The sequence below is a fragment of the Dromiciops gliroides genome, chromosome 3, assembly GCF_019393635.1.
Source record: "Dromiciops gliroides isolate mDroGli1 chromosome 3, mDroGli1.pri, whole genome shotgun sequence".
Classification (NCBI taxonomy): domain Eukaryota; kingdom Metazoa; phylum Chordata; class Mammalia; order Microbiotheria; family Microbiotheriidae; genus Dromiciops; species Dromiciops gliroides.
The window spans coordinates 194,118,374-194,142,778 of NC_057863.1; positions in this window are offsets into that span (position 1 = coordinate 194,118,374).

Below are 24,405 nucleotides of genomic sequence, written 5' to 3' on the forward strand. Positions count from 1 at the left end.
AAAAGCTGGAGGAACTAGAGTTCTATCTCAACCTTATATTTGCAGATAAGGAAACTGAGGCTTTTAACACAGCTAGGCTTGCAGCAAAACCAGAATAGAGTCCAGGTCTCCTGACTCTCACTTCTGTGCTCTTTCCAAATCATCTTTTCTGGGTGAAGAGTATTTTTCAGGTTCTCTTTTCTTCCTTCAAATCAACAGCGCTTATTCCATACAGGCTCCAACCTCAGTGATGAGCTCTGCTCCTGCCTCCTGAAATATCCTAAATAATTTCCCCTTTACACCTTTCCATATCTAGACTTATGTGAAATGAACGCTCTTAAATGGTTCCTCTTAAGGAAGTATGAGGTGGGTTCCTCTAGGAGAGGATTCAATTAATTAAGGATTGTAAAATGAATCAGAGTGGATGGGGACCAAAGGAAGGTGAGAAAGAGTGCGTTGTCAGCACACAGCTGCCTTTCTCCCTGTCCTCTATCTGTGCATGTTTCTTTTGTAGGGTCATTCACAAACCTGAGACACAGTAAGCCAAGCTTTACTTGTGAGATAACTGCCAAATGACAGAACCCAATCTACCGTCCTGCACTATACACGATATTCCTCCACATCCTTAGAGGAATTGGAGAAACACAAATCCCCAAATTACAAAATTTGCACCATTTACTTACTGGTCACATAAATGATCCCATACCAAAAAGCTACAGTTATGTGAACCCAGATAAAATCAGTAGAATAAAAACAGAATAGATATACCGTTCAAAACAGAATGAGGGACTGCACATGCATTTGGGGGATGGGGAAGGCTGCAAGGCCACTGCCCTCCCAGTAGGAGAAGTTATAAGGGTCTGATGTCAGGGTATCAGTGACAGTCAGAAGGGACTTGGTCTCCATTCACGTTGCCCTACTCTTTCGACGTTGCAAAGAAACACACTTAGGCAAATGCTTCTTGTTCCTCCCTTTTCAAAATTCTAACGTAGCGTAAACGGAGGGGACGTGAGTGGGAAGGGGGAGCAAAATCGCTCCCTTCATCCTCTCCCTTTTACCTCTTCAAGACGTTCAAACTCGTTTTGAACCCTATAATTGTTCATCTCCAGTTTCTTTGACCTCTCTTCCACTTAACACGTGGCACCCCAATACACCCACAGCACCACACTCAGTTTAATGCATGGTTTGGTTGGCTAACTGGAATCTCCAGTCCTCCAGGCTGAATGAGTAAGGAAGGCAAAGGAATCAAAGCTTAAGCCTCCACCACCTTAGGACTCCGTGTCGGTTCCATGGTGTATTCCAGAAAGTAAGGCTGGGCTCCTTCTGGTACAGATAAACGTCTTTTCAGTAAGAGGTTGCCTTCAACATCACTAGCCTTAGCTAGCGGCTACAGGCTACACAGCACTGAAGGGGAAAGGGGAAAAGGGTTTCTGCAGCACTTGCAGCAGCAACCCCTACAGCAAAGGCAGCAGCGCGGGTTGCAGCATCAGCAGGCAACAGCAGAAAGCAGCAAAGCCAGCAGCACGCAACCGAAAGCCAGAGCAAGCTGCCTGCCAACACTCCAGCCCAGAGGGGTCTGCCTTTCTCTCCCTCTATTGTGTGAGCAGCAACTGCGAGCCTAGCAGCAGCAGCACACTCCACAGCACCCCCAGCCCCCAACCTGTCTCCTAGGGAGGGGGCGGGGAAAGGGAGAAAGAACTGTCCCCAGCGGCAGCAATCACTTCATAAATAATGCAGAAGCTCCTGGACTTCCTGCAATATGTTTCCCAGCAAATGCCACCAACAGCATTACTTTCCAGCATGCATCATACGTGTGTTCTGTGTGTAAAAGAGGGGCGGAGCAGAGGCACCTTTCCCTTTCCTCACTGGAAAAGTCAGATCACAAGGGTTTTTACAGGAATCTCTCTCACCTTCTTCAGATCAATACTGCATTTTCAAATACAAAAGATAATGCAGTTGCTTTGATGTAGTTGGTAATGGAGTTAGTGAGAAATTTCATTATGACGCGTCAGCAGTTAACTGTCAAAACATGCAAAAGTACCGCAATAAAACATAATTATGAAATTATCATGATAACAATAACAATACTAACGGAAAAGAAAGGAAACAAAAAAGAAACTATTTCCTCATTCTAGTGGTTGCGAATGGGCTAAAGTTTGAGAGCGCGGTTATCTAGTCCGTTTGTTTACTGTACACCATTAACCGCCACCCCAGTACAGGCAAAATTACCCTGCAAAGTTGTGTTGCCCTCAAAGGAACATGGGGCTGAAACTCAGAGCAGATAAATTACCAGCTACTATTTGTGTCAATGCCACAAGAAAGGATAAATGCACCATAACCCATCCCCCCCACACACCCACTTAATCCAAATCCAGGTATCAATTAGCACAAGATACACATCTAAACTTCTTTGTTGAACAATCTCACTCATCTCCTAACACAAATACTCCCAGCACTTAAATTCTCAGAGCATAAACAACCTTTAATCCTGAAATGAAACTTTTGGATTCTTTCTAGGTCATGTTTCTTCAGCATTAAAAAAAAAATCAATTTAGCAACGCATACATGCATTACATAGTATGTGCTTATACCTACATATGGATATAGATATAATGTACGTATACTCCTATATGCACAAATGCTATATACACGCCCCTTACATCACTTCCAATTTCTTAGCAAACTACAAAGAGTACATTTAACATGTATATCAGAAGACAACACAACCCCATAGCCACAAACACAATTAAATACATTCCCTTTGACATCTTAATTGTATCTGTTCACTCACTTGATTCTTATTTATTTTGGGGCACTTACCCTTAGATAAGACTCTTTTTTAGAAAACTAGCAGTTCCACCATGATTCAGATAGTCCTTGCAACTTTCCTGTACATAGAAACCTTTCCGAGTTTAAAAGAGGCAAAAGCTATTCGGGACTTTTAAACACTGGGAGGTGAGGGGGAGGATCATAGAGAGAGGATGAATCCGGATTTCTTCACAATATCCGGACTCTGGAAAAATCCAATCCTTCTTCAGAAGAAGAATCTTTCAGACCCGTATCTGTATTACTATTAATGCGCAGAGCAGAAGGCATTGCATACAAATAGATCCAACTATGCGCTTCTATTGGTGGCTGCAGAAGGCCCCTGGGTCCTACTGCCTCTGTCTCTAGGAACTACAAAGCAACACTATACAAGCAGCTTTAGGGAAGAGAAGGGGAGGGGAGACGGGGGAATGTGTTTAATTGATTCCTTTACCTCTAGCATTCTAATGCCTGGCTTGATGTTTAACGAAGAAAAAAAACACATCACATTTAAACTCATGTCATGTGATGATCATTTTATATATCTGCTTGAAACTGACAGTATGTGAGATGACTTTAAAAATCATAGATTTAAAAAGGGAAATTTTGAAAAAATATTCACTCCAATAATTTTGCCTGAAAATTCCAAAACATTGTAATCTTCAGATTTCAGCAGGAGAAATTACCTTCTTAGTTATATTTCCTGAGCACTTAATTATATTAGATTTTTGTTCACCCAAATTACATTGTAGATTTAAAAACCACTCCTATTAAAGTAAAATAAGTAATTAAAGAGCAAAATGTAGTAGATATGGCAAATTGAGAATCAAAGGAATTATTTTTTATAAAAATACAATATTTTGTTATTGGTATTAGTTGTGTGTTAATAAATCCCTCAATACAGATTTAACAGAATATATTAAGTGAAGAACAAGAAACATATTCATTAAGTGGACCGAATTATTCTAAGCTTATAATTTAATATATAGACACAAACGTTACAAAAAATTGCAAAAAGAAAAACTACCATGCAAAATAAATTAAATATTGGTCATTAATTACCATATGACTTTTAAAAAAACAGCTTGTCTATGCTGTCATTAGTAATACAAATTGAAAAAAAACTAAGGAGATTTTAAACTGTGCATATAGCAACTCACAATTTGAGACAATAAAACAGTATATATAAATATTTAAGACGGATGTTTATAAAATATCATATGAACACAACACCATAATTGTCTATCATAAGTGCCATAGTTTAGACTTAATAGATCTGACTATAAGTTTTTAAATAGACTCCAGACTCTTAATGTTTTGGAAGGCAATTAAAATGTTTATGAAGTAGCAAATATAATATAATAGGTCCTACCTATGTTGATTAATGATATGAAAAAATATGTAATTACATATATTTATTGTAGCTTAGCTACATGGTAAGCATGAATTTCATTACAAATTGTAGTTTCAATTTTCAGATGAAAGTTGTAAATTTTGTTGTTGTTGTTGAATAAAATTTTAACTCATAAAATCACTGATATGACCTTTTACTATACAGTGATGAAACCCAAAACATGAAAAAGATTAGGGAATATTAAAATGAAAATAACATTTAAGATAATATGAATTTGGAAATACTCCATTGAACGCGTGCAGTGTATTATAAAAGCAATCTTCCTCATGTAGACAACCAACCTCACAGTCCCCACATCAGTAAACCCTTGACAACAGAAGTGTTACTTCAAGACCAGGTTTCTGTTGCTGCCTTCCAGAGCTAACTTTACAGATTGCATCCTTCTTGGGAGCAGAATTTCACTCTTTGTTTTCTGAGAAGTGAAAAAAAGAAGCCTTTCTTAAGATTTAGGGGATTAAAAAGGGGAAAAAAAGAGTTCTTCTAATGGTCATGGCAAAATCATTAACAACACAGAATTCAAAAGAAAAGATGCTACTGGATTCCATCAAAGTTCATTTGTTGCAATTTCTCATTGTTAATACAGTTCTGATGATGCTGTATGACTCTATACTTTCACTTACAATTGCTTTTAGGTCAATGTTGAGCATGTCTCAAATTAATCAATATGCTTTGTTTCCAAATATCAAGTCGTCGTTGCAGGGTTATAATGTACTTTATATTATTCACAGTCATCAATAAGCTCTCTGAGGATTTCAGAGAAGAAAAAAACATTATTTTCAAAGAATTGCAAATTTTTCTATAGCAAAGTTCATATAACAACCTGGAAAATGTAAGCTTCTTAAGTGAGAGTATTACATATTTGTCTTTGAACCCATAGTGCTTAGTGCAGAGCCTTGAAACAAAGTAGGTACTTAATAAATATTTTGTTGGATTGAATTGATATTTATTCTATTAAACAATCACATCACACAGAGAATTCAATCCTTAAAGTGGACTTAACTAGTATAATCATTTCACAATCTAAATGCAAATTAAAAACATAACTAAGGATTCCACACTTGAAGAGAATCCTTTTGAAAAAAAGAGAGAATGTGTTTTTTCCAGGCAGATTTTACAGGGATTAATAAAATTTGGATATGAAAGAAGTTTAATAGAGCTATTGGGTAGGCGGGCAAACATCTGAACCAAGATGATTATACTCAGTAGTAAAACAATACAAAAGAAATAAACCAAATCTAGCCTATTAGTACAATTAAAATACAATTGCTTGATCAATAAGTACTTTCTGTATAATAGCCCAATACAGGCACATAACAAGTTAACTAAAAATCTTAAATTAAATATTCTGTAGTTTAGAAAATATGTGATTTATATATCTTTGATGAAATGGTTACTATGTTTCCTAAAAGAATTATCACATATTTTAGGTTATTAATAGTTAATATTAAAGCCTAGTAATATGAATATGAATATCTAAATAAATATACATGAAACAATAATACTTAAATCCTAATTAATATGATTCGTAGAGCTATAGGCATATTCTACATCTATTTTTTGCTTTTTGAAATATTGTTGGGCTCCCTTACATTTTCAGTGCAGTTTTCAAGGACAACTCATACCATGTCAGAAAACCTGATTTTCCATTATGCCCTTGGATCATGATGACAACACCTTATTGTGGCTAACATGAATATCTATAAAGTTGGAAGACAGAATATTGCCTGGCAGTCCTAGTATGCTACTCTTAAACAAACCATTTAGTTTTTAAAAGAGGTAAGTAAACAGTCAGGAAGGAATCTAGTATTCTTAAAATTTATCTTAAGTGAAAAAATAATTATTTCTTTTAAACTACTTACCAATTATTTGTATATTAAAACAGTACTGAAAATCTATAAAATAAAAAATAGTAATATGCATTCATCTGGAAATCCATTCTAAATGAATATTGAAGACCTGAGAGACAATGTGATATAGTCATCACAGAATGGATCAGAAGTCAGCTCTTATTTATCTATTTGTTGATGAACGAAATGGCAGAAAGAGAGGATGGAATGAATAATACTCATATTACTTATCTCACAATTTTTCTATGAGGAAAGTGTCTTGTAAAGGGTAACATCCTCTGTATGTATAAGCTTCTGCTATTACTGATGTTGACCAAAGAAAAAGGAGATTTAGGAGACACATGGACAATATTAAGGGATTAGAAATCCAAAAACAAAGGAGAGGTCAAAGATAGAGTGTTCTCAATATATATTTTGAATGTAGCATCATTCAGGAATCATTCAAGAAATACTCATTATGTACCTACTATGAATAGGGCAATTTATTAGGTGCCAAAGTAGATATAATGACAAATGAGATGTCATTTGTGGTATCAGGGATCTTACAGTCTTATAAAGGAAAAAACACACACACACAATATACATATATGGTATAAAATAGAAAGTGATTTCAGAGACTGAGAGGTACCAAAACAGAATGAAAAGATAATTTACTGTTTTTCAGTCATGTCCAACTCTTTTTGACCCCATGTTCCATATCATGCCAATATTATACATGGATGTTTCTTGGCAAATAATACTAGAGTCATTTGCCACTTCCTTCTCCAGTGTGTTAAGTGAAATGGAGTTTAAGTGACTTGCCCAGGGTAACACAGTATAAAAACTGAAATACTGTTGCATACTTGCTAGTGCATCAAATACTTTCTACTTCATTGAAAAGATATTTTGATAAAATATCTATTAAAGTACAATGCCATGGACCTTTTGTTTATGAAGGACAAGTGCTTACTGTGTAAGAAGTTGTGTTATAGGTGCTGGGGGAAAAAGATAGATAGATAGATAGATAGATAGATAGATAGATAGATAGATAGATAGATAGATAGATAGATAGATGGATGGATAGATGGATGGATGATAGATGATAGACAGACAGAAGAATAATCCAATAAATAAAGTTTAGACAAGACATGCCTTCATGGTAGTGGTGAGAGCTGAAAAAGAGGATAATTCTCTAGTGTAGGTAGCAACAATCATCAGTATCTTTGGCATACCTATTAAATGGCTATGGATTAAAAACTAATAGATTTCGGCTCTGAAACAAGGAAGAGAAAATCAAGGAAAAGTAACTGCAAACACACTCTATGTCAGGTACTAAGCTTAACAGTATTATTACAATGTGGAAAATATAAATCATAAAGAGGAAGGACTAAAAGTTTCATGAACTCATAGAGATTGGAACCTCGTGGTATAATAATTTTGATATGATGATTCCCAGAAATGGAATGTTGATAATATCTAAGGATCCAGTAAAGCAAGAAAGGGAAAAGAGGGGTTGCATGTTATCATAAAATCATTGTACATCAAATGGATTTATAAAACTCACAGGATATTATTTGATAAGGAAAAATGTAGGAGTTAAATATTTTGGTGAAAGATGAAAGAATAAAAAAATAAATGAAATATCATAAGAGGCATTTGTTATAGACAAAGAATTATTAATAAAAATTTGTTTAAATAATAAACACTTTAAAGGGGCAGCTACATGGCACAGTGGATAGAGCCCCAGCCCTGGAGTCAGGAGGACCTGAGTTCAAATCTGGCCTCAGACACTTAACACTTACTAGCTGTGTGACCCTGGGCAAGTCACTTAACCCCAATTGCCCTGCAAAAAAAAATAAAATAAAATAAACACTTTAGTTATATTTTTGATTTTCAAATTTTATCCCTTCTTTCCTCCCTCCCTTCCCTTGTGAGAAAATTATTAAAAATAGAGGTTTTGGGGACTCCCAGAGTCTCCCACTGAGAGAGCCTGGCCTGACCTTTCTTAAGGCTAGCTCAGAGTCAGGAAGTTACCTCATTCAAAACCACACCCACCTGAAAGCCTTGTTCCCACCAGAGGATCTGTTCTCTGGGCCCTGAACTCAGCAGGACTCCAGCAAACCACCCTCAAATCCAGTGAACCAATAGATTTGAATGATGCTAGCCAATTAGCTTTGAGGAATGTGTATGGGCAGGCTCTCCTCCTGCCCCCAGCAAGCTTGCTCTTTTGGGCCTAGGAACTTCTGTTTTCTCTTTCTTCTCTTTCCTAGCTAGGCATTCCTATTTTTGAGAGCCATGTGTGTGCTCTTTACTAATATTTAATATGCTTTAATAAATGCTTAATGCCCCAAACTGGTGCAGTAGCCTCTAATTATAAATCCCAGCTAAATTTCCTAACACTTGGGACAATTATAGGGCAACCACATATAATTATCACACCCTCCTCCTTGAGGTGGTAAGCAATTGGATGTGGGATATACATGTGCAATTATGTAAAACATTACCACATTTGTCATTTTGTATAAGAAAACTTGAGTAAAAGAAAAAATGAAAGAAAGTAGAAAATAGCATGCTTCAATCTGTGTTCAATCAATATCAGTTCTTTCTTTGAAGGTGGATAGCATACTTCATCATTAGTCTTTTGGGATTGTCTTGGAACACTGTATTGCTGAGAATAGTTAAGTCATTCACAGTTCTTCATCAAACAATATTGCTGTCTCTGTGCACAAGGTTCTGTTGGTTCTGCTCACTTCACTATACATCAGTTCATACAAGTCTTTCCAGTCCTTTCTGAAATTGTTCTGCTTGTCATTTCTTATAGCACAATAATATTCCATTACCATCATATACCACAGCTTAGCAACTCATGCTTTTAAATATTTTGAAATTATTATTACTTCTACAATATTAACTTACCTATAACTGAGAATAAAGCCTATATTCTAGGGATTTGATCAACCCACTGCTAAACGTTGAAACAAAATGTTCAACTTGATGTTTTGCCATTTGATGTAGCTTCAACTAAAGTGTATTATTAAGAAGGAAAGCAGTCAGTAATGCCCAAAATTGACCTATAATTTGAAAGTGAATCAACTGATTTCCTCAAGATATAGCTGAGTGACAAAATAATTTTAAAAAGCAACAGAAAAATGTAAAACAATTGTTTCATAAAATACAACTGAACATTAGCCAAGTGCACTCACAATACAATTCTCTTCCACAACTCATTCCAGATGAGTAGAGGACTGTTCACTCATTAACTCATTCATTCCTTCAACAAATATTTATTGAATAACTACATTTTGAAGTCATTTTACTAGACCAATGGGAATATATATAATAATAAGAAAAAGTACATTCAAAAAATAAATGTATATTAATAGGTAATTTTAAAAGGATGTTAAATTAAAATGCATTTTGGACATAAATTCATTTTATAGGAAAAATATCAATGCTTTATTTTAAGCTACAGCTTCATTACTAAATCTTTTTTTTTTTTTTACATATAGGGTATTTTATTTTTTCCGTTACATGTAAAGATAGTTCTCAACTTTTGTTTATACAAGCTTTACAATTTCAGATTTTTCTCCCTCCCTCCCCTCCCTCCCCCCCCTCCCCTAGACAGCAGGCAATTTGATATAGGTTATATCTATATATCTATATACATATACATATAGATATCTATATACATATACACATAATAACATTTATCCTATTTCTGCATTAAACCTGTTACAAGAGAAAAAATCAGAGCAGTGATGCAAAACCTCAAAAAAAAAACAAAACAGCACCCAAAACAAAAGAAATAGTATGGTTCAATCAGCATCTATACTCCACAGTTCTTTTTTTTTTTTTCCCTTGGATTTGGAGATCCTCTTCTATCATGAGTTCCCTGGAACTCTTCTGTATCATTGCATTGGTGAGAAGAATATAGTCCATCACAGTAGGTCAACACTCAATGTTGATGATACTGTGTACAATGTTCTTCTGGTTCTGCTCATCTCACTCATCATCAGCTCACGTAAGACCCTCCAGGTTTCTCTGAACTTCTCCTGCTCATCATTTCTTACAGCACAATAGTATTCTATTGTAGTCATATACCACAACTTGTCCAGCCATTCCCCAATTGATGGGCACCCCCTCAACTTCCAATTCCTTGCTACCACGTAAAGAGCAGCTATAAATATTTTTGTACATGTGGGTCCCTTTCCCCTTTCCATGATTTCTTTGGAAAAAAAGACCCAATAGTGGTATTGCTGGGTCAAAGGGTATGCACAGCTTTATCACCCTTTGGGCATAATTCCAAATTGCTCTCCAGAATGGTTGAATCAGTTCACAGCTCCACTAACAATGCATTAGTGTTTCAATTTTCCCACAGCTTCTCCAACATTTATTATCTTCCTTTTTTGTCATTTTAGCCAATCTGATAGGTGTTCAGATGGTACCTCAGAGTTGATTTAATTTGCATCTCTCTAATCATTAGAGATTTAGAGCATTTTTTCATATGGGAATAGATAGCTTTGGTTTCTTCATCAGAAAACTGCCTGTTCATATCCTTTGACCATTTCTCAATTGGGGAATGACTTGGATTCTTATAAATTTGATTTAATTCTCTATATATTTTAGAGATGAGGCCTTTATAAGAAGTACTGGCCTCAAAAATTGTTTCCCAGCTTTCTGCCTCCCCTCTAATTTTGGATGCATTGCTTCAGTTTGTATAAAATTTTTTTAATTTAATATAATCAAAATCATCCATATTGCATTTTATAATATACTCTATCTCTTGTTTGGTCAAAAACTGTTTTCCTTTCCAAAGATCTGATAGGTACACTATTCCTTTCTCTCCTAATTTACATGTATCCATTTTGACCTTATTTTAGTATAAGGGGTAAGATGGTGGTCTATGCCTAATTTCTGCCATACTATCTTCCAGTTTTCCCAGCAGTTTTTGTCAAATACTGAGTTCCTATCCCAGAAGCTGGAGTCTTTGGGTTTATCAAACACTACATTACTAGTGTCATTTACTACTGCATTTCCTGAGCCTAGCCTATTCCATTGATCTACCACTCTATTTTTTAGCCAGTACCAGATAGTTTTGATGACTGCCTCTTTATAGTAAAGCTCCAGGTTTGGTACCACTAACCCACCTTCCTGTGAATTTTTTTTCATTATTTCCCTGGATATTCTTGATTTTTTGTTTTTCCAGATGAATTTTGTTATTATTTTTTCTAGCTCTATAAAATAATTTTTAGGTAGTCTGATTGGTATGGCACTGAATAAGTAAATTAATTTTGGCAGTATTGTCATTTTTACTATGTTAGCTCTGCCTATCCATGAGCAATTGATATCTTTCCAATTATTTAGATCTGATTTGATTTGTGTGAATAGTGTTTGGTAGTTGTGTTCATAGAGTTCCTGGGTTTTTCTTGGCAAGTAGACTCCCAAGTATTTTATATTATCTACTGTTACTTTAAATGGAATTTCTCTTTCTATCTCTTGCTGCTGGACTTTGTTGGTCATGTATAGAAATGCTGATGATTTATGTGGATTTATTTTATATCCTGCTACTTTGCTAAAGTTGTTAATTGTTTCAAGTAATTTTTGAGTTGATTCTCTAGGATTCTTTAAGTATACCATCATATCATCTGCAAAGAGTGATAGTTTTGTTTCCTCCTTGCCTATTCTAATTCCTTTAATTCCTTTCTCTTCTCTGATTGCTAAAGCTAACATTTCTAGGACAATATTAAATAATAGGGGTGATAATGGACATCCCTGTTTCACCCCTGATCTTATTGGGAAGGCCTCTAATTTATCTCCATTGCATATAATACTTGCTGATGGCTTTAGGTAGATACTGTTTATTATTCTAAGGAAAGCTCCACCTATTCCTAAACTCTCTAGTGTTTTTATTAGGAATGGGTGCTGTACTTTGTCAAAAGCTTTCTCTGCATCTATTGAGATAATCATATGATTTTCGTTAGTTTTCTTATTGATGTGGTTGATTATGTTAATAGTTTTCCTAATGTTGAACCAGCCCTGCATTCCTGGTATAAATCCCACCTCGTCATAGTGTATTATCATGGTGATCACTTGCTGTAATCTCCTTGCTAATATCTTTTTTAAGATTTTAGCATCAATATTCATTAGGGAAATTGGTCTCTAATTTTCCTTCTCTGTTTTTGCTTTGCCTGGTTTTGGTATCACCACCATATTTGTGTCATAAAACGAATTTGGTAGAACTCCTTCTTCACCTATTTTTCCAAATAATTTGTATAATATTGGAATTAATTGTTCTTTAAATGTTTGGTAAAATTCACCCATAAACCCATCTGGCCCTGGGGATTTTTTCTTAGGGAGTTCATTAATGGCTTGTTCAATTTCTTTTTTCTAATATGGGTTTATTTAAGGATTTTATTTCTTCTTCCGTTAACCTGGGCAGTTTGTATTTTTGTAAATATTCATCCATTTCATTTAGATTGTCAAATTTATTGGCATTCAGTTGGGCAAAATAATTCCTAATTATTGACTTAATTTTCACTTCATTAGTGGTAACATCACCCTTTTCATTTTTGATACTGGTAATTTGGTTTTCTTTCTTTTTTTTAATCAAATTAACCAATATTTTATCTATTTTATTGGTTTTTTTCATAAAACCAGCTCTTAGTTTTATTGATTAATTCTATAGTTTTTTTGCTTTCAATCTTATTAATTTCTCCTTTAATTTTCAGGATCTCTAATTTGGTGTCTAATTGGGGATTTCTAATTTGTTCTTTTTCTAGCATTTTAAGTTGCATGCCCAATTCATTAATCTCCTCTTTCTCTTTCTTATTCATGTAAGCATTTAGAGCTATAAATTTTCCCCTAAGCGCTGCTTTGGCTGCATCCTATAGATTTTGGTATGTTGTCTCATTATTGTCATTCTCTTGGATAAAGTTATTGATTGTTTCTATGGTTTGTTGTTTGACCCATTCATTCTTTAGAATGAAATTATTTAGTTTCCAGTTGATTTTCATTCTACTTTTCCATGGCTCTTTCTTACATGTAATTTTTATTGCATCATTATCTGAGAAGGATGCATTGACTATTTCTGCCTTTCTACATTTGACTATGATGTTTTTGTGCCCTAATACATGGTCAATTTTTGAAAATGTGCCATGTACTGCTGAGAAAAAGGTATATTCCTTTCTATCCCCATTCAATTTTCTCCAGACATCTATCATGTCTAACTTTTCTAGTAATCTATTCACCTCTTTCACTTCTTTTTTATTTATTTTTTGGCTAGATTTATCTAATTCTGAGAGGGGGAGATTCAGATCCCCCACTAGTATAGTATTACTGTCTAATTCCTCTTGTAACTCATTTAACTTCTCCTCTAAGAACTTGGATGCTATACCACTTGGTGCATACATATTTAATATTGATATTACTTCATTATCTATATTACCTTTAAGTAAGATGTAATTTCCTTCCTAATCTCTTTTAATGAGATCTATTTTTGCCTGCACTTTGTCTGAGATAAGGATTGCTACCCCTGCTTTTTTTACTTTAGCTGAGGAATAATATATTCTGCTGCAGCCTTTTACCTTTACTCTGTGTATATCTCTCTGCTTCAAATGTGTTTCTTGTAAACAGCATATTGTAGGATTCTGGTTTTTAATCCACTCTGCAATTCGCTTCCATTTTATAGCAGAGTTCATACCATTCACATTCACAGTTATTCTTACTGACTGTCTATTCCCCTCCATTTTATTTACCGCCTTTGTACTTTTCCTCCCTTCTTTCACCCTATTCCTCCTCACCAACATTTTACTTCTTACCCCTGCCTCCCCCAATCTGCCCTCCCTTTTTATCACCCCCCTCTCTTTTCTTTACCCTTTTCTCCCTTGCTTTTGTCCTCCCTTCTATCAGTCCTCCCTTTTCCCTTCCCCTTTTGCTTCCCTAAAGAATGATTTAAGGTTTTTTATCCCATTGAACTTATATGTTATTCCCTCTTTGAGTCAAATCTAATGAGAATAGGGTTGAAACAATGTTCCCCCCTCCTTTCTTTCCCTCTATTGTAATAGGTTTTTTTCCCACCTCTTCATATGATATAATTCATCCCATTCCCCCTCCCCTTTCCTCTCCTCCCCATAGACTCCCTTTTTAACCCCTTAATTCTTTTGTATCATCACATCAAAGACAATTTATATTTATACCCTCTATGTAAAGTCCTTCTCTCTGCCCAAATACATTTACAGTTCTTAAGAGTTATGAATATTATTTTCCTGTGTAGGGATATAAACAGTTTAACCTAATAGGGTAACTTTTTTTTTCCCCTCTGTTTACCTTTTTAAACTTCTCTTGAGTCTTGTAGGTTGAGATCAAATTTTCTATTCAGTTCTGGTCTTTTCACCAGGAAAGATTGAAAGTCTCCAATGTCATTAAATGTCCATCTTTTCCCCTGAAAGAAAATGCACATTTTTGCTGGGTAATAGATTCTCAGCTGCAATCCAAGCTCCTTTGCCTTCTGGAATATCATATTCCAAGCCTTGCAGTCCTTTAATGTTGAAGCTGCCAGGTCCTGAGCAATCCTAACTGTGGCTCCATGATATTTAAATTGCTTCTTTCTGGCTGCTTGGAGTACTTTCTCCTTCACCTGATAATTCTGGAATTTGGCTACAATATTCCTTGGAGTTTTCCTTTTGGGGTCTCTTTCAGGAGGTGATCGGTGGATTCTTTCAATGATGATTTTATTCTATGATTCTATGATATCAGGGCAGTTCTCCTTAATAATTTCCTGGAATATGGTGTCTAGATTCTTTTTCTGGTCATGGCTTTCAGGCAGTCCAATGATTCTCAAATTGTCTCTCCTCGATCTGTTTTCCAGATCAGTTGTCTTTCCAATGAGGTATTTCACATTTTCTTCTATTTTTTCATTTTTTTTATTCTGCTTGACTGATTCCTGGTGTCTCATGGATTCCTTATCTTCCAACTGTCCCACTTTAATTTTTAAGGCATTGTTTTCTTCAGTGAGATTATGCACCTTTTTTTCCATTTGGCCAAGTGAATTTTTTAAGGCAGTGTTTTCTTCAATGAAATTATGCACCTTTTTTTCCATTTGGCCAGATGATTTTTTTAAGGTATTGTTTTCTTCAGTGAGATTATGCACCTTTTTTTCCATTTGGTCAAATGAATTTTTTAAGGCTTTGTTTTCTTCAGTCAAATTATGTGCTTCCTTTTCCAAGCTGCGGATTCTTTTTTCATAGTTTTCTTGTTTTGCTTTCATTTCTCTCCCCATTTTTTCTTCTACCTCTTGCAATTGATTTTAAAAATCCTTTTTGAGGTCTTCCAAGAAGGCTTTTTGTTCTTGAGACCAATTCACCTTCCCTCATGAGGCTTCAGATGTAGGCAATTTGAGGCTGTTGTCCTCATCTGAGTTTGTGTTGGCTTCTTCCCGATTGATAGAGAAGCTCTCAATGGAGAGGGCTCTTTTTTGCTTCTTTTTCATTATTGCAGCTTATTTATTTAGTTTTTAAGTTGAGGTCTGCTCTGGGGGCACCAGGGTCCCTGTTTTGGGCTTCTTGTGCAGGGGTATAGGTGCTGTGTGACCAGGCTTTTACTCTGAGGCCTTTATGGTGTGTGGAGATCCCCCGCCCTGCACTTCCTGTCTGATTTTGCTCGGCCAGCCAGGCGCCGGACCCCGGCGTCTGATCCCGCCTGACCCGTTGGTGGCCATTGCAGGTAGGCTTTTCCACTGTCCTTCTTGGCCACCAGATTTTTGAACCAGGTTCCGGGAGCCTCAGTTGTTCGGCTGTGGCCCGCAGCTCCTGCTGACTTGCCCCACCTCCTTGGCACTGGGTTGCTGCCCTGCGCTGGGCCTCCCTTTTGCCTGAGTCAGATCGACCTTTTCCTGAAGTCTTCTAAATTATCTCTGGTTGGAGGACTGTGTCTCTCTGTCTCTTTGCAGGTTCTGTAGTTTCAGAATCCGTCCAGAGGCTTGATTTAATGTTTGTTTTGAGGGAACAGAAGGAGAGTTCGGGCAGCTTGCTGCTTTCTCTCTGCCATCTTGGCTCCGCCCTCCATTACTAAATCTTTATCATCTCATCCTTACCCCCAACAGTTGCAAGTAGGTGGCGCTGGCCATCAAGTGACAGTTGACTTGAGGGTGAAGGGAATTTCATTTATATTCAAGGCAACTGATTGTGAATTTTGCTTCTGATACTTTTTAGATAAACAGTAATAGATACGTTGCCACAAATTCTTTGAGCCTTAATTTTCTTATTTGTAGAAGAGAGCCTTGAAGCTTCTACCTCACAGGATGTTCAGAAAATATTTTGTAAATCACCAAGTAATATAAATAATCCTTGTTCTAACAGCTAGCATTGTATAGGGCCTGAATGTTTTCAAGGCATAAGTCAAGTTGTTTCTCATTTGATCCTCATGACAATACACTGATGCAGGTGCTGTGATGATCTCCATTTTACAGGTAAATATTGATGTTCGAACAGATTGCCCCTGGGCAAACAGCTAGGAAATATCTAAGGCAAGATCTGAACTTATCTTCTTGATAAGTCCAGTGCTCTGTTCATCCCATTGCTCATCTGTCTAATGAAAGTTATTGTTATTAAGTATAGTGAAGACTTCCTGCAGTTACAGGCTCTCTGAAAAGTAACCAGGTTTCAAAGTGTAGGCTAGATTAGCATCCACTCAAAACTACAGCTCACAAGCCCTAATAATGCTATCCAAATAGAGAACATGTTCAAAGTAAAAGACATTGAATCAGACTGCTTAACAAAATAAACAAGAGAAGACAATTATTCCCAAACATTTAGATTTCTATACTACGGTAGGAGAGGGATCATGGATTGTCAGGGAATATTAGGTCAGGTAAGAGAGGGAACATGCACAACACAGATACCTAACTCTCCTAGACTCCAGTCCCAATTAGAACCCTTCTCTATCACAATTTAAAAAAAAAATTACAGGTCCCCCAGGTAGTCAATGCTGGTCTGGAGATACCATTGTGCTGCAAGTGTTATCTGCTGATCTGGAGACAGCATTGAGTTATAGACTGCTTTGTTAAATGCTGGTGGTATCCTCAGGTGAGCTATTCTAGACAGTGTTCTTCATTGTGTCAGTAACTGCATGGCATAGCTATCTACTGGGATCTCTGCTAAGCTACTCTCTTTATTTCTCCTATGCCATCTCCTACTATATAGCCTCACTCCCACAGGGAAGATTCAGGGATGGTTTCAACTCTTTTGTGATTCAGACTCACAACTACCACTATATAGTCAGCAAAGCAACTGCAAGTCCAGATGTTTACATAAAGCTAATCTTTTGATTATTCTTCTTATATCCAGTTTATGTTAAATTGTGATAAGAATATTCATTCCAGTAGATAAAGCACTGGCCCTGGATTCAGGAGGACCTGAGTTCAAATCTGGCCTCAGACACTTGACACTTAGTTGTGAGACCCTGCATAAGTAACTGAACCTTCATTGCCCCATGAAAAAAAAATTAAAAATTTCATTTTTAATAATTGGAATGACTCCACCTGCTGGAGACTTACTGTAGAAATGCTCCACCATGAGGAGAAAGCCTCTGAGGGCAAGGCCATGCGGCTTTTCTTTGGTGTCAGGAAGTGACGTTTGCTCATGTGTACTGTCTATCAAGTCTACCAGCCAATCAACTTGAGGAGCCTCCCATTTCTGGGAGGAGGACACGAAGTAGGAAGCAGAAGCTGGCAGAGGGGGTCTGTCTCTTTTTGGTTCCTGACCTCACCATGGTGGGTTGAATGATAGGGTCTCTTAGAAATAGTTAGATTTTGGGGGGCAGCTAGGTGGTGCAGTGGATAAAGCACCGGCCCTGGATTCAACAGTACCTGAGTTCAAATCCGGTCTCAGACACTTGACACTTACTACCTGTGTGACCCTGGGCAAGTCATTTAATCCCCATTGCCCCGCCAAAAAAAAAAAAAAAGATAGAAAGAAAGAAATAGTTAGATTTTTACCTTTCTCTCTGATCCTAATGCTCTGTAATAAATACTTAAACACTTAAGCTTATAATTTATTGGTGACCACTCATTAGATTTTAGATAGTATAGCTAGAATTTTAGCCCTTACACATTCCAACTGCAATTATGCCTCTGGTTTCTTAAAAAGCAATTTTCTTAGCAAGATAGGAGAAGCAGTATGAAGCTTGCAACTCTTTTAACAGTTTAAGGAAGACATTGTTAAAATAGAGAATGTTCAAAAGAGGGCAATCAGGATGGTAAAATACCTTAAGTTCAATATCACATGAGGATTAGTTGAAGGAAGTGGAGATATTTAACATGAAGAGGGGGAGCTCATGAAAGTTAATAGCTATTTTCAAGTTTTTGAAGGACTCTGATGTGGAAGAAGGAATAATTTTAATCCATTTAGGCTAAATAGGTTCTTCACAATTTAAACTGTTCAGGAGCATAATTAGTTGCCTTAAAGAAGTAGTGGGTTCTTCTTCCTTGGAAGTCTTCAAGCAAGTGTTGCATGACTCTTTCTTAGGAATGTTGTAATCACAATATTTCATGTATAAATTTCATTCCACAGCTGTTCAGTTTCCTTAAACCTCTTAAATACATTGATTTAATGATTCTATAAACTCAGAATTTCATAACTCTCAAAGTACATGAAGGTATGCAAGCAAAAATATTTAATTTACTATCACAGCACCCTCTATCAGGTTTACTCCCTCATCTTATACTGGTACTGGTGTTCTAAATTGCCAGAAGGTGCCTGGCTCCTTTTCCTCTTTTGGTTCCAGAGGTAACACTGCAAGGTTGGGATTTCTTATACTCAAACATTTCCCACCAATTATCAGAAATAATTAATTTGCTTTTAGAATAGATGTTTACTAAAGATATATAGCAAGGACAGGTGTTAGAGAAACATTGACCCAAACCAAGCATACACTATTCCCTTGCACACAGTAGGTCCCTAGGGAGAATATCCTCAAAACTAGAGAATACATAGGGCCAAAGGGTAAACTCATAGATCTTGGTTGCTGGAAAGTTCCTGCCCCTGCACCCTCCTCCATTTCCTTGAGTCATCATGAATGTCTCCTTTGTAGCAATCTCCTGGACTCTGAGGGTTAATGCACTTGAAGAGTCCTGACACTTTCTTTTCAAGGTGTGACATTGGCCGTTGTTTTCCTCTAAGGAAACTACTACCAGTAGTTACTGAGAATCTAAGATCTGAGTTTTTGAAGTTCATAAGGTTGTCTTCAGTTTTTTACCAGACAAGATTTCACTTCTTAATTTTCCTACTCCTGGAATTCTGATTCCAACCAAATTGGTGTGTTATACATAGGCTAATGGGGAGTCTATTTTTCCTAGTCAATCAAAAGATATTGGGGAGAGTGTATTTTAGTTTTAATGATTGATTAATGGGTATTCCTACTCCCAAATGGACTAAACCTTGCTGTGCCTGGTTTATATCTAGGATTGACTGATTGAATCAGCTGAATTTAGCTTTTCTGTGTTCATGTTAAATTGCAGTGAGGAAGAGAGGAGGGAAGAAGTAAAGAAGAAAGGAAGAAACATTTATTATGTGCCAGGTAGTATTCTAAGTAATTTATGGATATTATATCACTTAATCTTTTTTTTAAAAAATAAAAGTATTTTATTATTTTCCAGTTGCATGTAGAAATAGTTTTCAAGATTTCTTTATATAAGATTTCAGATTTTAAATTTTTCTCCCTCTCTCCCCTCCCTCCCCCCCTTCCCCTAGACAGCAGGTAATTTGATATAGGTTTTGTGTAATTTAAGATTCTAAATGTGGGTTCTAATCTGTTCCCCCCATTTTGGAGGAAACTGACTAAAATCACTAATAAAATGAGTTTAGGTTTTTAAGGGTTTATTGAAAGATAGAAAGAGAAAGATTTAGAACAGAATTCCAACAGCCTGGCATTCCTATCTTTCCTCAATTTTCCTGTGAAGTCCTCTGCTGCCACCACCACCACCATCAAGTCAGGAAGCCAAAAAACACAGAGCTCTCCGTGCAGGTCCTCCTTCCTGTCCCCTCCCAGAAAATAGGAGGCTCCTCAAGTTGATTGGCTGGTAGCCTTGATAGACAGCACCCATGAGCAAAAGTCACTTACTGACACTAAGGAAAAGCCGCATGGCCTTGCCCTCTGAGGCATTCTCCTCATGGTGGAGCTTTCCTATAGCAAGTCTCCAGTAGGTGGCATCATTCCAATCATTACAGTCCCCCCTTTTGTTTCATTTGAAAAACGAATGCATTTGCTCAATGAAAGAACCAAAAATAATATCCTATGCTAGCTAACAATATGTAAATAACAATATAGAAAAGGGAGAGAGGAAAATTTTGTCCAGAGGAGCAATCCCTCATGAACCGTGCTTTAACATACGTCTTTCAAAGGGAGGGCCTCTGCAGAGAGTACATGTTACAGATGGTGTATATTATAACAGAAAGAGAAAACAAAAACTAACAAAGCAAAACTGTTCATATAAAGTCTCTGAGTTCTCTTGTCTTCTTTAAGTGGTAAGATGTCATCAGGAGGAAGTTGGATTCTGGTCTGGAAAAACTGGGCTCTGGACTCTGGTCTGGAAAGCTGGATTCTGGACTCTGGTCTGGAAGGCTGGATTCTCTTCTTTAATTGTTTGAATTGCTGGATTTTTACTAAACCTTAGCATAGCATTGTCAATGATCAAATTAATAAATTCCATTACATTCCCTCCTTTATATAATAGAGGGTTGAGGTAGTTATGCAATCTATAACACTTTTTACCACCATGTGTCTGGATCAAAGCCAAATTTAGTATGTGTTCATGACACCTGAAAAATGTTATGGAAAGATTATCATACCATATCTCATGGTTTCAAGACAGCCAGTGATTGTGCTAGGCCACAGGTGATTAGACTGAGTGAGACAAAAACAACAACAACAGAAAAACAACAAGTTCAGTTAAATTAGTTTATATTGGGAGGGAGAGAGGAAGAAACTGAACTGTGTCTAGTAATTGTGCTCTACATAGTCGCCATCACAAGCAAACCATAGTGGGCAACTAGGTGCCACAGTGGATGCAGCACTGGCCCTGGAGTCAGGACTACCTGTGTTCGGGTCCGGCCTCAGACACTTACTAGCTGTGTGACCCTGGGCAAGTCACTTGGCCCCAATTGCCTCACTAAAAAAAAAAAAAAAAAAGAATAAGTATACCATGGACTTACATGTACCTGTCTCTCCTTTTGTTGCACATATATTCTCTCCAGGGCCTGAATTAAAGTTCGCAGTAAGTTAGTCTCTGAAATGATAAGCTTCCATACTTCCTAAATCTCATATTAATTTCACCAAAGACAGTATGATGGTAAAAATGCATGCTATGCTGCATAACTGAGGATATACTAGTGATATATACAATAATTCCAAACCATACCCAGAGTATGATATATAAATGATAGATGAATGTAAATAACTGATTATATTAGACATTATTACATAATCTTCTTTTAGCAAGTAAACGACATCATCTTATACATGAATTCTCTAGTATAACAGTAGCAGATACTTAAAGTGTTGATTAATTTATCAAAAAGAAATAAGGCTTCAATCAGCAAGATTCAATATTCAATATGTTCATTGATAGATCAAGCAATAGGGTTCAATAACCCTCTTTTTTAAACAGAATCCCATAAAAGAGAAAAAAACACTCATTAGAACTCATGGTTCTCTCAAAAAGAAAGAGAAAAGAAAAAAAAGAATTCTGGTAGCTTCTGAGGCCCAATGGCCCCACCCACAGCATATACTTAAAATGTCTTTGAAAAGTCACTTAGTTTACAAAATTGAGTTAAAAAAAAAAGAAACAAAAGTCAAAACACAAAGAAAAGCCAAAACTAAAAACAAAAAGCAAAAGATTTGCTAAGTACTCTTTTGTGCTCTTAAAGAACTTAAAGGTGTAGTGAATTCCAGGCCTTTTCAGTGCCTTTCAAAAGCCAAAACAAAAAACAAAAAAACAAAAAGGATTAAAGAATAGGTACAGGGAGGGGAAAGGGGGGTGGGGGGGGTGAGCAAACGTTACTTCCTGATGCTAAGGAAAAGCCACATGGCCTTGCCCTCTGAGGCATTCTCCTCATGGTGGAGCTTTCCTATAGTAAGTGTCCAGTAGGTGGCATCATTCCAATCACTACAGTTTTATGTATACAATAACATGAAACACATTTCTGCATCAGTCATGTTATATGAGAAGAATTAGAGCAAAAAGGAAAAACCTCAAAAAAGAAAAACAACAGCACCAAAAACAAGAGAAATAGTGTGATCCAATCAGCATCCATATTCCACAGTTCTTTTTTTTTCTGGATTTGGAGAGCCTTTTCCATCATACGTCCTTTGGAACTTTCTTGTACCATTGTATTGATGAGAAGAATCTATTCTATCACAGTTGATCAACACATAATGTTGATGATACTGTTTACAATGTTCTGGTTCTGCTCATCTCACTCATCATTAGTTCATGCAAGTCCTTCCAGGTTTCGCTGCTCCTCCTGCTCATTGTTTCTTACAGCACAATAGAATTCCATTACATTCATATACCACAACTTGTTCAGCCATTCCCCAATTGATGGGCAACCCCTCAATTACCAATTCCTTGCCACCACAAAAAGAGCAGCTATAAATATTTTTTGTACATGTGGGTCCTTTTCCCTTTTTTATGATCTCTTTGGGAAAAAGACCCAAAAGTGGTATTGCTGGGTCAAAGGGCATGCACAACTTTATAGCCCTTTGGGCATAATTCCAAATTGCTCTCCAGAATGGCTGGATCAGTTCATAGCTCCACCAACAATGCATTAGGGTTCCAATTTTCCCACAGCTTCTCCAACATTGATTGTTTTCCTTTTTTGTCATATTAGCAAATCTGATAGATGTCAGGTGGTACCTCAGAGTTGTTTTAACTTGCATTTCTCTAATCAATAGTGATTTAGAGCATTTTTACTTATGGCAATAGATAGCTTTGATTTCTTCATCAGAGAACTGCCTGTTCATATGATTTGACTATTTCTCAATTGGGGAATGACATTGATTCTTATAAATTTGATTTAGTTTCCTATACATTTTAGAAAGGAGGCCTTTATCAGAACTACTGGCCATAAAAATTGTTTCCCAGCTTTCTGCATCACTTCTAATTTTGGATCCATTGCTTCTGTTTGTACAAAACCTTTTTAATTTAATGTAATCAAAATAATCTCTTTTGCATTTCATAATATTATTTATCTCTTGTTTGGTCATAAACAGTTCTATTTTCCAAAGATCTATTCCTTCCTCTCCTAATTTACCTATGGTATCACCTCTTGTGTCTAAATCATGTAACCATCTTGACCTTATTTTAGTATAAGGTGTAAGATGTTGGTCTATGCCTATTTTCTGCCATACTATCTTCCAATTTTCCCAGCAGTTTTTGTCAAATACTGAATTCCTATCCCAGAAACCGGAGTCTTTGGGTTTATCGAAGAGCACATTATTAATGTCATTTACTACTGTGTCTCTTGTGCCTAGCCTTTTCCATTGATCCTCCACACTATTTCTTAGCCAGTACCAGATAGTTTTGCTGACTGCTGCTTTATAGTAGGGCTTCAGATTTGGTACAGCTAACCCAACTTCCGGTGCATTTTTTTCATTATTTCCCTTGATATTCTTGACTTTTTGTTTTTCCATATGAATTTTGTAATTATTTTTCTAGCACTATAAAATAATTTTAGGTGGTCTGATTGGTATGGCATTGAATAAGTAAATTAATTTAGGTAGAATTATCATTTTTATTATATTAGCTCGGCCTATCCATGAGCAATTGATGTTTTTCCAATTATTTAGATCTCATTTCATTTGTGTGAAAGTGTTTCGTAATTGTGTTCATAGAGTTCTTGGTTTGTCTTGGCAAGTAGACTCCCAAGTAGTTTGATATGATCTACCTTACTTTAAATGAAATTTCTTTTTCTATCTCTTGCTGCTGGACTTTGTTGGTCATGTATAGAAATGCTGATGATTTATGTGGATTTATTTTATATCCTGCTACTTTGCTAAAGTTGTTAATTGTTTCATTTAATTTTTGAGTTGATTCTCTAGGATTCTCTAAGTATACCATCATATCATCTGAAAAGTAATAGTTTTGTTTCCTCCTTGCCTCTTCTAATTCCTTCAATTCCTTTTTCTTCTCTGATTGCTAAAGCTAACATTTCTAGTACAATATTAAATAATATAGGTGATAATGGACATTCCTGTTTCACCCCTCATCTTATTGGGAAGGCCTCTAACTTATCTTCATTACATATAATGCTTGCTTATGGTTTTAGGTAGATACTGCTTATTATTTTAAAGAAAGCTCCAGCTATTCCTAAGCTCTCTAGTGTTTTT